The sequence below is a fragment of the Squalius cephalus genome (assembly GCF_949319135.1).
Source record: "Squalius cephalus genome assembly, chromosome: 25".
In the NCBI taxonomy this organism is placed as follows: Eukaryota; Metazoa; Chordata; class Actinopteri; order Cypriniformes; family Leuciscidae; genus Squalius; species Squalius cephalus.
In genome coordinates, this window is record NC_137146.1 from 14,564,983 (window position 1) to 14,578,609 (window position 13,627).

Below are 13,627 nucleotides of genomic sequence, written 5' to 3' on the forward strand. Positions count from 1 at the left end.
GTGGAGTACTTGTATTTAACGTTACTGTCGTAAATACCACTCACGCAGAGCCGTCTCTGCACTCACGGCCTTGACCCTCCCGACCGTGCTTTCTTTGTTTTCTTCGTCGACTGCCATGATTCACATCTGAAATGCGTGCTATAGTGTCTTCCATAGAGGCTGCTTCATATGTTGTTGATGTATGTGACGTCGTGCCGTAAAGCAAGTCATGATTCTCGCGAGATTTGTCGGGGCGCCACCTCTCAAACCTGCATTGGTTTTGCCAGCGTTGCATTAATGTTCTATTTATTAAAACCAAGTATAAATTTCAATTATTTCAAAATTAGTATTTTTACGTAATTTTACATTTATTCCAAAATAATCATAAAGGCAGCAACAACTTAAACAATAATATAACTAGCCCATTATTTGTGAACTAATGTTCAGCTTTTCTTTTTAATAGTCAACTTATTTTCAGCAGTCATCTCAGCCCATTTCAAGTTTGATTTTGATGTGACAAAGCGGTGAAATGGTTGCAGAGTTGTTTACTTACTTTTTATTTAGGCTTCCCATTAATGCCATCACTTGTCTTCATTCATGCCGATGACAACGCGCACCAAAACAAGAGGCGGGATTTATCGCACAAACCAATCATATCATCATAACCAATCATATCCAATCAAAGCGCGATGGAGCCATTGCCTCCTCTCATGTGACTTTCCCCCATTTATTCTCAATTCTAGAATCAATCAATAAATCTATCTATCTATCTATCTATCTATCTATCTATCTATCTATCTATCTATCTATCTATCCATCCATCCATCCATCCATCCATCCATCCATCCATCCATCCATCCATCTATCACTGTTTCCGTCATTTCAGAATGGTTTCTTGAAAAAAGGCACTGAATAAAATGCACTGCCCATGGACATTCAATCAGAGTTAGTCCTTGCAAATCCCCCCTGGTGTCGAGTAACTGCTTGTCCGGCTGTCCCTTCACCTCCCAAGCACCCCTGGGGCTCTTGCCATGCTTTGTAAGCATCTTTGACTGACCTGATGACGTTCTCTACTGTTCTTCTATCAGTAACACAGTCTCACCCAAAATGTCCAACTAGACTTCCAACTATGAGCATAATCCAGAGCTCCGTAATTATGATGCAAGGATAAAGGATGCATGCCTGAGAAAAACAATCTAACACCTGCTCACAGAGCAAGAGGTCTGAGCCTGGTATTCAATTGATGGGAGAACACATGCTGATTTAAGAATGAGTAAATGTTACAGGTGTGTTGCACACAGAGAATGTTGTTCTTTACAATATTTGTCACAGTGGATGATTCAGATCCTGATTTATTTTTGTAGATAAAGCATGTCCAATACTGAATGGCTCAGTACAACCTAATGTTATACTGTAAAAACTTGTGGTAGGGGGATGGGTAAAGTTTAAAAACACTTAAGTGAGTGCAGTGCCAAACTCTTTCCAGTGTATTTTGCTGACAGGCGTTTCTTCAGGCTTAGTCCTTGACATTTCACATTTATACTTTCAAGATACACAGTAACTTATACATTAATCTAGGTCCAACAACATTTCATATACTCTTAAGAAATAAGAATGGATATGAAACAATTATTTGTTCAACAATTATTTTTCTTAAGAAATAAGAAAACGAAGAAAAAGAATATGGACATTTGCATGTATACAGTATACATTTATCTTTTTTGCACTATGTTACATGCAAACAGAACACAGTCAATGTCATATGGAATATGTATGTCTGACTTGTTATGATAATTGAATGGATCAATTTGCATGGGATGGCTCACACGATGAAAGAATGTTAAGAAGTTGTGAAGAGATATGACAATTTCACTGAGAATCAACTTTGATCAGTTTTGAATCAGCTTTGATCAGCAAGCCATGTGCATTTAGTAATTGTGCAAATTGCAGACAATACATATGGCTACTCTTTTGCACACATGTGCCAAAGCAAAATAAATTTTCTTAAATGAATTAGGAATTCAAATCTATTGTGAACAAGAAACTAACTGTCCAGAGATCTGATCTTTTGAGAAAAAAAATTCTCACTCAGGAACTAAGCCAAAGCGATTGCGAAAAACGGTATTACTAAACATCAATCTGAGATTGCAGATTCACTTCTAGTCAATGATATCATCAACACAAACAACCTGTTCAAACTGACTGTTTTGCTATTGCTGGGGATTTTAACATTCACATTGACAGAACTGAAAAAGAACAAATGACTGTTCTTAACAATTTTGATCCTACTCAGCATAGGGTCTAACATTTCATCCACTGTTATAAAAGGTACGATATGTAATCATTTTATATCAAAATATCCAAAAACCACTTGCACAGTGTTATATATTTATTTCAATTGTGTACTTACATTATCCTAAATGTTTCCAAGAATTTGTACATTCAGAGAAATTCACAATTTTAAATAGTGATTGTCCCTTGTCGCCTGTCAATGACGTAATATTCGCGTTATTCCTGGTTTCCGCTTGTACTGCCAAGTAACCATGGCGACAGACGTGGACAACTGCGTAACGTCTAGCGGCACGCTGTTGTTGTTTCGTTCAAACACTATGGACTACGGCATGCAGACTTTGGGACTAAATGAGAAATAAAACGAGGATCAATATTGGCGTGGCGTTTTCGAGATGCCGAGAGCTCCACATCCATGACAAACTTGGACTTGACAGAGCTTCACGACTTGACAGACACCGCTCTTACATGTACTTTATTAGACAGTGAGCAAAAACAAATTAATGTTATATCTAGCTCAACATGATGAAATTTTAGCATATGATCAGTATGTTATTCTAATGTTGTTGATCTAGCTTACTGCTAGTCTCATACAGCCAACAAAAAAAGACATAGAATAACATTATAACTTTCAACTCACTCAGAGACAGTTTAGAATGATAGTATAACGTTAGACTTACCTCACAAGTTAAATTCACTTGCCGGTAGTTCGGTAGAATGAAATGTCCTCATTCCTTTATATCCGCAGGATTCGCGTGTGGCGCTGATATCGGTCTCTCATTAGCAATTGCGACCTGCTTCATACCACAGTGTCATGTTAAAAAACATGAATGTATTCACTCATCCATAAATATTAATTCCCTTTAAACATTATTAACGTTAGATCCATCGGCATGACGACAAGTTCCACGATTCCACGCTCATTTACTGCGTTATCAATCTACGCCAGGGCCGGAGTGGGGCCACTTTTCAGCCCGGGAGTTTCAGGCCCAAAACCGGCCCACTTTTTGCTTGGTGGAATTCCAAATTAGCACGTTTTCCAAATTGGATAAATGAAGCAATAGTTCAGCTCTTACTATTGTGTAGCCTAGTTTTTTATTAATACCATGGTTCAACAAATAGTGTAAAGGTTAAATAATAATTCACATAAGCTGAGAAATTAACAAAAAATATTCCACTATTCCACAATTTATTTATTAATTTTTGACCGGGAACACAAAAGGTGATGGTGTTATTTTGTTATCAATATTAAATTGCATAATATTTGCAAAGTCTATGAATCGCCATGTATTGGGTGATACAAAAAGGCTAATATTTTAATTAAATTTTATATTTTGCTTCAATAGGTTGACAACGGTATTAGCCGAATCATTTCGTTGCAGCATTGCTAATGCTAATCATTCCTAGGCCTATCTCTCTTTAATGTGAGCTCATTATCTTGTTTAGTTCACCCCATATAGCCTGGTTCACCCCTGTTGCCGCTTGTGTTTGTCCTCTTGATAAATCTGTAAGCTTGGCACATTTGGCAGCATCCTCTTCCAATGCCTTTCTTTTTTTCAACCTGGCTTTTTCAGCCCCTCCTGGCCTCTTCCTCCCATCCATCCTCCCTGACGCGTACCGTTACGGTAGGGCCGGCCCAGCTATCGGTAGGCGGTGCCGCGGTAGCCTACCTGAGAAAACGTTTTGGAAAAGACGGGCTATGGACCCAACCAACTCTATGGGAGGGGAGGGGAGAACTCCCTCACATGGTACAACCCATGCAGAGGCTGCGCGCTGCGGTGTCAGAATGCGGAACGAGTGTAGCCTAATGTAACTAACGTCACGTTTCTGTCACAAATGTGAAAAAAAAACTCCTTGACCGGCCCAAAAGTGAAGCGGCCCACCGATTACCCACCCCGGGCCTGATCTTAGTTATTGTATAGGTTAGCGACCCCTTGAGGTGAAGAAATTACTGATTGTAGCTTTAAGGATGTAGCACTATCTGATCATTTCTGTATTTTTTATATATATTGATCTCATTGAAGCTAAATCTGTGTCTGTCAAAAAGAGATGCATAAATGAGAACACTAGTGTGCTATTTATGAGGGCTATATCTTTGACACCAATCTGCAGATTGGTTTTCTCCTTGATTAGAGAACCTACGAATTGAAAGCTCTCTGACTCTTCCATTCAGACAGGGGAGCCCCGAATTTATTGAATCAGGTAGTCAGGAATAGTATTTTAGCCTTTAGTTAAATACATTTGGTATTTTTATTTCTTATGCATTATATTTGTATTTCTTATGCATATATGTTGTGATTATTTTACGATTATTTTATTTTACGAATTTCCATTGTGTATGAAATGTGCTGTATAAATAAACTTGCCTTGCCTTACAAAGCAATAAATAATTGGCTCTACAATGCATTTAGTGAAAAAGCAGATTAAATTAAGTTTTACCCTCTGACATTGACCTCTCTGCATGTACTAAACTTTGGTTTAAGTCCTTGAGTTTATGTATTTAATTGGTTCTTTTTTGGTTAAAGCAAGCAAACATTTGAAAGCATATAGCGTTAATGCTGTTTTACACCACCAGGCAATAAGAAAAGAGTAACATGTGACCATAATCACTACCTCAGGACTGTTTCTTCCTCTAGAAGTGGGTCCTTCAAGCTGATATAGCACTAATCTCATATTTCAGATATGTTTTAATTATTAGAAACATCACTGTGCTTGCTTTACAAGCTTTTTGCAGTTTTATTAAATTATAGCATTAGAAAAGGAAAAGTGTGTGTGTTTTTTTTTGAAAACCTAGGCCGTGCTGTGTGAATATGCTGTAATAGGCTACATTAGGCTATTCAAAGGCTTCAATCCACTTTAATTGTGCTTTAAAGAAAATAATATGGTACCCATAAAAAGTATTCATTCCCAGTGTACTTTTTCTCATTTTCACTAATCAACACAAAGCACTCTTAAGTACTTATAATGGAAGAAATCCAGGCATCTTCAGACAACCTTGTCACAAATCCAGTCTGAATTTTTTTCTGGTCTACAGTAGAGCTGTTTCCATGGAAATGCACTAAGCAGTGATGTTTTAAGATTCAGATATGTATGTTTTAATTAATACATGATATTATGTGAAACATGTGACAGCTGGTTATTTATGAAGTGATTTAAATGGGTAAAGCAATGGCATGAATAATGTATTATTTCTTTTTTGTGTTAACTTCAAACGTTTACATTTATTTTACCCATGACATTATCCAGGACAGAACAAAAAACATGAAATAAATCTGTATATTTATATTAAATGCACTTACCCTAATAAGTCTTCAACTGATTTTGAATACTTTGGACTGTCCTGTCAAGCATTTACCAATTTATTTTCAATAATCTAACAATATCCTTTTTTTTTTTTTTTACATTTAACATTAATTAAATGACAAACTCAAGATTACTTGTCTAATCTTTCAAGAAATCCTTGATCTGTACATTAAAGGGCAACACACTTTAGCAAACATACCTCCATCCATTCATGCTTCCATCCATCCATATCATAAAATTTTATCAGACATCATCCTCCACTCATCCTCAATGTCCCTGTGATGTAAAAAGTCAGTCAGGTAGTCCGCTGGTCATTTATTTTTATTCCAATAAGTTTTTATTTTATTGAGTGACTCACTCACAGACTGTGAAAAGATTCATTCAGATTTATTATGATTATGTCTCTGTTGTTTGTTTCTCAGAATCTCAAAGTAATAAACTGTTTCTCCTTTTGTGTTTGTTTGTTCGCTACTCTGCAAATAGGCATTTTCAGGAGGAAATGGAAAATATCAGACAAAAACAGGGAGGAAAATTGAACAAATGCAGAATAAACCACCATTATGGGTTTCCTTTGAGGAAAAAGAAAGGAGGGAAAGCCTTTTACACTTACATCTTTGCCTCACTGTTCTTTCCAACTCATCCACTGGCATTTCAAATGTCAAGACGTCTGGATCTTCACCAATCACACATTGGGGTGCGAGACCAGGCTGTCTTTGAGACACTGATTAATAATCAATAAGAATAAGGGCCATATAGGGTTATGCTCTGTGCTCCAGTAGAGGCTGGTGCTGAAAGCTTGATGAACATCTATAGGATTGAATGTTAGATAGTAATACAGTGACTTTATGATTCTGCCTTTCTATGGATAACACCATTAACCTTCCATAAGTGCATTCTAATGGTAATGCCCAATGGCTCAACATCACTTAAAGATGTTTTTTGTGTAAAATGTGGCTTGATGTCAGTAGCACAATGAAAAGAAGATTTATTTTTTCTTTGTTAAATAGTTTTTTGACCTTCAGCCAGAAAGCTATCTGCTGAGATTTTTTCAAAGAACATTTTTTCCTCAGATTATCCACTTGTCATGAACAGCAGGCAAGCAGGATGGCTTTTAAACCCCCACCATTCAAATTGGTCAGATGACAAAATCATTCCAATCCCGCAAGAGCATGAGTCTCGCACTGCTGCGCTCATGGATCGCTTTCTTTAAAGAGAGTGATCCTGCCTCACACGCTCTCCCGTTCTCTTCCCCTCTCGAACAGAGACGGAAGAAATAGCGGAGTCACGGGGCGGAGCAACAGGGCTGTAGCGAGCTCACCTCAGCCCAGTGCCTGCATGCCTCTCTCTCCCCATAGTGTGCTGAATCCCATGTGCTCTTCACCCACGATGACCACTGCCCCTCTTCTGGTGCGAGCGGTATGGTTTCATTTGGCATCTCAGAGGAGGATTTTGAAGACACAATGTCTCTGGCTGCATCTGAAGCAGAGGACTGGGCGAACTCCGGCGATGACTCCACCCACTCGCCGCCTAAAGAGGCGGACTCAGTCAGGCCTCAACAGGACTCAGAGCACATTCGCATCCTTACCAACGGCATTAAGGAGTTGGGCTTAGAATGGTCGGCTCCGGAAGAGCCCATCCGCAGCCGGAAGTCCACAAAGAACTGATTAAATCATAGCGCATATTCAGCACGCATCCATTATTCCTCTTCAGCTGCCCACACCAAGTTTGACGGCGAGGAGGAAAATGGCTACACCAAACTTCCCCCGTTGGAGGAGGCCGTCGCTGCACATCTCTGCCCACCCATGGCCCTCGGTTGGAAGACTAAAGCCGTGCAGAGCGACATCTGTGCTCGCGGTCACAGCATACACCACGAGCGTCCAGGCTGGTTCCACTCTTTACACAATAGCAGTCCTCCAAGTTTACCAGGCCAAACTTCTCCGAGAGCGATCCTGACCTGGTGGCCTTCAAAGAGCTGCGCAGTGCAACCAACCTCGCCCTGCGCGCCACCAAGTCTACGGCCCAAGTGATTGGTTGTGCTATGGCCAATTTGGTGGTCCTTGAGCGCCACCTTTAGTTAAACTTAATGGAGATCAAGGATGCTGACAAGACAGTCCTCCTGGACTCCCATGTCTCTCCATCTGGCTTATTTGGTTCCGCAGTGGATGGCTTCACTGAGCGCTTCACAGTGGCGCAGAAGACATTGCAAGCGATGCGCCATTTCCTGCTGAAGCGAGCGGGTTCCTCTGGTGCCTCGAGTCACCCTAATTTGTCGTTGAATTTGTCGGCTTCCGCATCTGCTCAGCCCCAGCAAAAGGCAGAAGCCTAGTGGAAAAGCAGCGCTTCCATCCAGCGAAGCTTTTCAAGCGCCAGGGACCCCTAGTGCTGGACCCTGAGCCACCCAGGCAGCCTTGATGTCTAGGGCACGAGGAAAAGGCTAAGTCCTGCAGAGGCCCGCCCGCTCCTAAAGAGTCTTTCCAAAGTAGTTTCCCTGTTTTGTTTGCTGTCGGTACTGGGTCCGACCCACCAGTGGTATGTGTGCCCAGACCTATTTACGCTGTTACAGCGAGTCAAATAAAAAGCAAACACCTTCACAAAAAGAGCATTTCTCCTCCGCATGATCCTACTGCAAGCGTCAACCCCCCTACCACAGTGTAGCGGTCTCTTCAACCCTCGTCGCCCAGGAGCCAGACTTGGAAAGCCATTCCCGCCATGTCAAATTGGGTTTTAGACATAATCGAATGGGGTTACTTGCTCCCTTTAAAACCCAGACCCTTTAAAACTCATCCTCTCACAGATCTGCCCAGTGGATTGTTTTTTTATCAGTGGATCTGAAGGATGCATTCTCAGACCGTTCTTGAGATTTACGTTCGAAAGGGTAGCTTACCAACCTAAAGTCCTACCATTCGGACTGTCCCTAGCTCTATACACCTTCACAAAATGTGTGGATGTGGCCCTGTCCCCCCTGAAATGGATGGGAACCTCTAGCCAGTTCAGGCAATCAGAGCAGTATGCTTTGGAGGCCACTCTAAGGGGCTGACAGATATGAAGCAGAGACTATCCCATGGATAGCATACAAGTCCTTGCAGTGCCCTATTGGAGTGAGGGCCCACTCCACCAGGACAATGGCCTCCTCTTGGGCTTGGTCTAGCGGAGTGATCTGTGTGGCGGCAGGTTGGTCCTCGCCATCCACCTTTGCCAGGTTCTATAACTTAGACGTTCCTGACCTTCAGGCACCAATTTTGTCTGCCTAGCTGGTCCGCACCCTAGGGGGTTTTTCTAAGAGGCATCATGACCCATGAGTTTTATCTGACATATTTTAGGTCCATATCTCTGGTATCCTGCTTTGGGGCCCTTGTCATCAAGCGCCCCTGGGCTACGGCATCGCAGGACGGCTTCCTGCAAGTGAACCGTATTAAAAGGGAATGTTATGGTTACTAATGTAACCTTTGTTCCCAGAAATAATGAGGACGAGCAATGTGTAGCTTCCCATGCTACTGCCCTTAGAGTCACCGCTGCCACTCCTCAGTCGAAACATTCTGACGAAAATGGCTTTCAGCGCGACTTAAATAGGCTGTTTTGGTAGGCTGAAAAGCCATTTGTCTGTGCAGGTGCACAGACGTGAACCAATCAGGCTTCAGTATTCGGAGAAAAAAGGAGTTTTTCCCATAATCATCAAAAACTGATGCCATGTTCGTTCCCCTTATTTCAGGGAACCAAGGTTATGTTGGTAAACGGAACGTTATTTATCTATCTTCCCAGATTGTACTTTCCTGTCAAGGTGTAACTCTTTGGCTGGTGCCCTGTAAACAAAATAGTAATCTAGACTCACCAACATGTGACCAAAACTCACAATTTTAATTTGGTCCCACATGTGAGACCCACTAGATTCTGAAGCTCACAGTGAGAAACTACCAAATACAGTTTGTGTGAGCCCAAATACTACACACTAATGACACAGAAGCAATCGAATAGTATTTTATATTTTTCTTATCTTAAAATGATCTTGAGGTTCTTTCTTTTCAAGCTAATTACAACCTTTAAAAATGTCCTCCTATATTTTACATGACACAGAGGCAACTTTGTCATGATAATGCTTGTTCCATTTTGCACAATGATACTTAACAATGTTTAAAGAAAACCTCAACCTATGCCAGTCGAGTTTGGTCGCTAAGCAACAAGATATGCAACAGCATAAAGACTTGTGCTTACAGTAAAGGTCATCTTTTTCTAACTGAAAATAGGCCTATCATATCAAATAAGGCATTCCTTACTTTGTGAATAACATTTGTTCACTCTTTTGATGATGTGATATTTCTTAGTGTAATGTAATGTACAATATACATAAGATAAGGCTCAATTTATTACATTACTGAACTCACCCGTGCTAATGTGGTGGAAATGTTTCTGAAGCAAAGGTATAATAGTCCAAGGTTGAACACACAGAAAGATGAGGCCATAGTGAATTGGACATTATACATGCTACATTAAATACATTCTTCTATGAATACACTGATGATGTCCACTTAAAATGATTTGCTGCTTCATCATGAGGACAGGTAACAAAACCTAAACTTCTTTCTTTGTATGTTGCTTATCCTATAGTATAACTAAAGAAAGTAAGAAATTCTTAACTCTGGACGAACAGAAAATAAGGATGCTACAAATAGCTCGACCTTATAAGAGCAAGGAAACACAGCAGAAAGCAAGCAACATAAGGAGAAAGAGCTGACAAGACAGACACAACTCTTTAAGTTCCCTGCATCTCCTGCGCTGTATAAAACCACCTGCTGAGAAGCAAAGGCCAAGACTGTCTCTTAAGAAAAAAAGTACAACTAATGTAATGCTCCAATAAATGGGTAAAATCTCTTACAACTAAAGCTGTTACATGACTTGCATAACCATTTTTTATCTAAAATGCTTGTGCTTTTGTGCCTGTGTAAAAGCCAGTAAGATTGTAACAGCGATCTTAAAGGGAAAGTCTTTCTGAAAGAAAATATTTTGAGAAACATCTCAGTGTTTTTCTGTTCATACAATGGAATTCAGTGATAACCAAAAGTGTCTGGCAACCAAAATTCTTTAAAATATCTTCTTTTTCTTAAGAAGAAAGTAAGTTATACAGGTTTGGAATGACATAATGGTGAGTAAATGATGACAGAATGATCCCTTTAAACCATAACCCCATTTGTTTTTGGCCCCATTTTGATGTGGTGTTTAAAATTTGACTGTTATAACGGCATATATCTAAGTTGTCAAACATGACATATCACAACAAAAGAACACACATTAACTTGTGCCATCCTCATGTCTCCTGTCATCTTCTCATTTATGGCCATTAAATGCATCACTTGGATTAAGAGCCAGTAGAACGGCTCTTTTAGAGTCATTTTCAGCAAAATGCAATTGAGTTCTGTCATGTGAAATTGGCTATTTGTCATCTTCAGTCCTCCACAAAGGCTCAGTTGGTAGTCATAAATGTTCTGTGCATTAAAAAGGGGAAAATATCAATTCTATTTTAATATCTGTAAATTATAATTATACTTTTTCGATCAGAAAAGCGCACCTTCAAATACTAAATCTAACAAAATGACCCTACAAACATTGGCAAACAAAACGTTCATTTGTCTTTTTATTCTTAAGAGATCTCACACAAATCACACTATATTTACAAATAAATGCAAAACATACACAACCTAATAAAACTGCCTTTCTCTATAGAGGTCAGCATCATGATTCATGCTATATTTCTAAACTGAAGATGCAGTGAGACTAGCGAGAGGGTTCAGTGTACATCAGCCACTTTTCCATTATGCTTACAGTGTAGATATGCCACTGTCCTTAACTGACATTGAATGGACTAAATATAGCCATCACCGGCATCCAAATTATAGTGGGCTGTGAGAGTGGAGGTTCATGATAGATACAACACATCAGGAAGGCTGTCAGTATCTTTTGTAATAAGTCATAAGGGTGGCTGAGCAGGGGGAATAGAATAGAAACTCCTTATCACACATCTACCTCTCTCTCCTTGTCTCAGTCCTCACAAACCGAGGTGCTCAGAGATTATTTGTGTGAAACTCTGGGAAAATGAATCCACTTTCAAAACTAAAAAGACAACAAACTTTTCCATCCTGAACAAACAAACCACAAGGCAAAGTTTTATGTAAGAAAGTACACTACATACAGTAGTACTTCTGTCAGGACTGGAATTTGAATCTGATGGCCCAGGAGCTCAAACTGTCAAGGGCATCCAAAGTCAGGTTTGGGACTGTCCAAGAAAACTAGAGCCATCAGCACATACAGAGTGACCCAGTAGGTGAATAACCTACTGATTTTGTGGACTAAATGAATTATGTAACAAAATGCTAGCCTGGGTTTCCCTATGCTGCCTTGCGCGCAGCGCGATTTTATTCACGCTGCTAGGCAGCCTGGACACCATGGACCAGATTTTCACCTCAAAAAGGGAACCAATCACAAAATGTGATTTTTTTTTTTAATTATCTCAATAGTTACTTTCCCTGGTAATTAGTTACTTTTGTAATGATGTTATTCATTTACTAACTTAGTTACTATTTGTGAGAAGTAACTAGTAATTATAACTAATTACCTCTTAAAGTAACATGCCCAACATTGGTTCCATTGAAAGGAACTCTTAATGCTTCAGCATACCAAGACATTTTGGACAATATCATGCTCCCAACTTTGTGGGAACAGTTTGGGAATGGTCCTTCCTCTTCCAACATGACTGCGCACCAGTGCACAAAGCAAGGTCCATAAAGACATGGATGAGCGAGTCCTGACCTCAACCCGCTAGAACCTTGTGGAAAGCCTTCCCAGAAGAGTTGAAGATGTTATAGCTGCAAAGGGTGAGCCAACTCCCTATGGATTAAGAACGGGATGACATTAAACTTCATGTGCGTGTAAAGGCAGGCGTCACAAAACTTTCGGCAATATAGTGTATATATACAGTATATATTTCAATCATGACAACTCTCTGGATAGTTTTAGCATGTTTTTGAATATTGCAATGTTAATGTATTTGGTCTTGGCAGACTAGATCTGCTATGGCTGCTGTTGATTATTGCTGTTTCTGCTGCTGCAGAGCAAGTATGGACTTGCTGCTAATAGATACACAGACATGCTGTGAGCATGTAAGATATGCTGCTGCTGCATACATACAACATTCATAAACACCACAGCAGATCTAGGCAGGTGGAGCTGGGGGAGGTGGAGGGTTTCAGACGAACACGCTGCAGGACTACCTTACAGCAAACAATGAACCAGGCTGTTTAAATGTTGAGCAAGCAATCTCATTGGCTGCAGGATCAGCGGAGGCAAATCAACTTGTGTAATGCGGTAATGATGTGATTGCTTTCAGACTGCATGTAAAGGACCAATCAATCTGCACCGTTTTCATGACTGTAAGTATCATGGTTTCCACAAAAGTATTAACCAGCACAGCTGTTTTAAACATTGATACTAATAATAATAAATGTTTCTTGAGCACCAAATCAGCATATTAAAATGATTTCTGAAGAATCATGTGATACTGAAGACTGGACTAATGGCTACTGCAAATTCAGTTTTGCCATCACAGGAATAAATTATATCTTAAAATATATAACAGTTGTTCCCTTTCGTAAAGGGAACTCCCGCTGCATCGATACTCGATACTTTGGGGAATGCCTTGGGCATGAAGCGTCTGAAGCCAACTATACAACTATTCCAATTTTGATTGGTGCAACGTCATTACGTCACCCGTGACGTCGCATGTGAGGGTGATCCGGAAGCTATAAAACGGTCACAGGAACCAGGAAATGTTAGCTTCTGGTCTTCAGCAAGCGCTCTATGTACAACTTGTCTGTTCTATTTGGTGTTGTTTGTCCCGTGGAAAGAGATATTTATGATGGCGAGTGAGAAACAATTCAGGCAGTGTGCGTCCCCTTGCCCACGCTTTTTAGCTGAGGGTGACACACACTTGCTTTGTGTTGTTTGTCTGGGAGCGGAGCATGCACAGGCAGCGCTCGAGGGTGCTGTCTGTGCTAACTGTGAAATCATG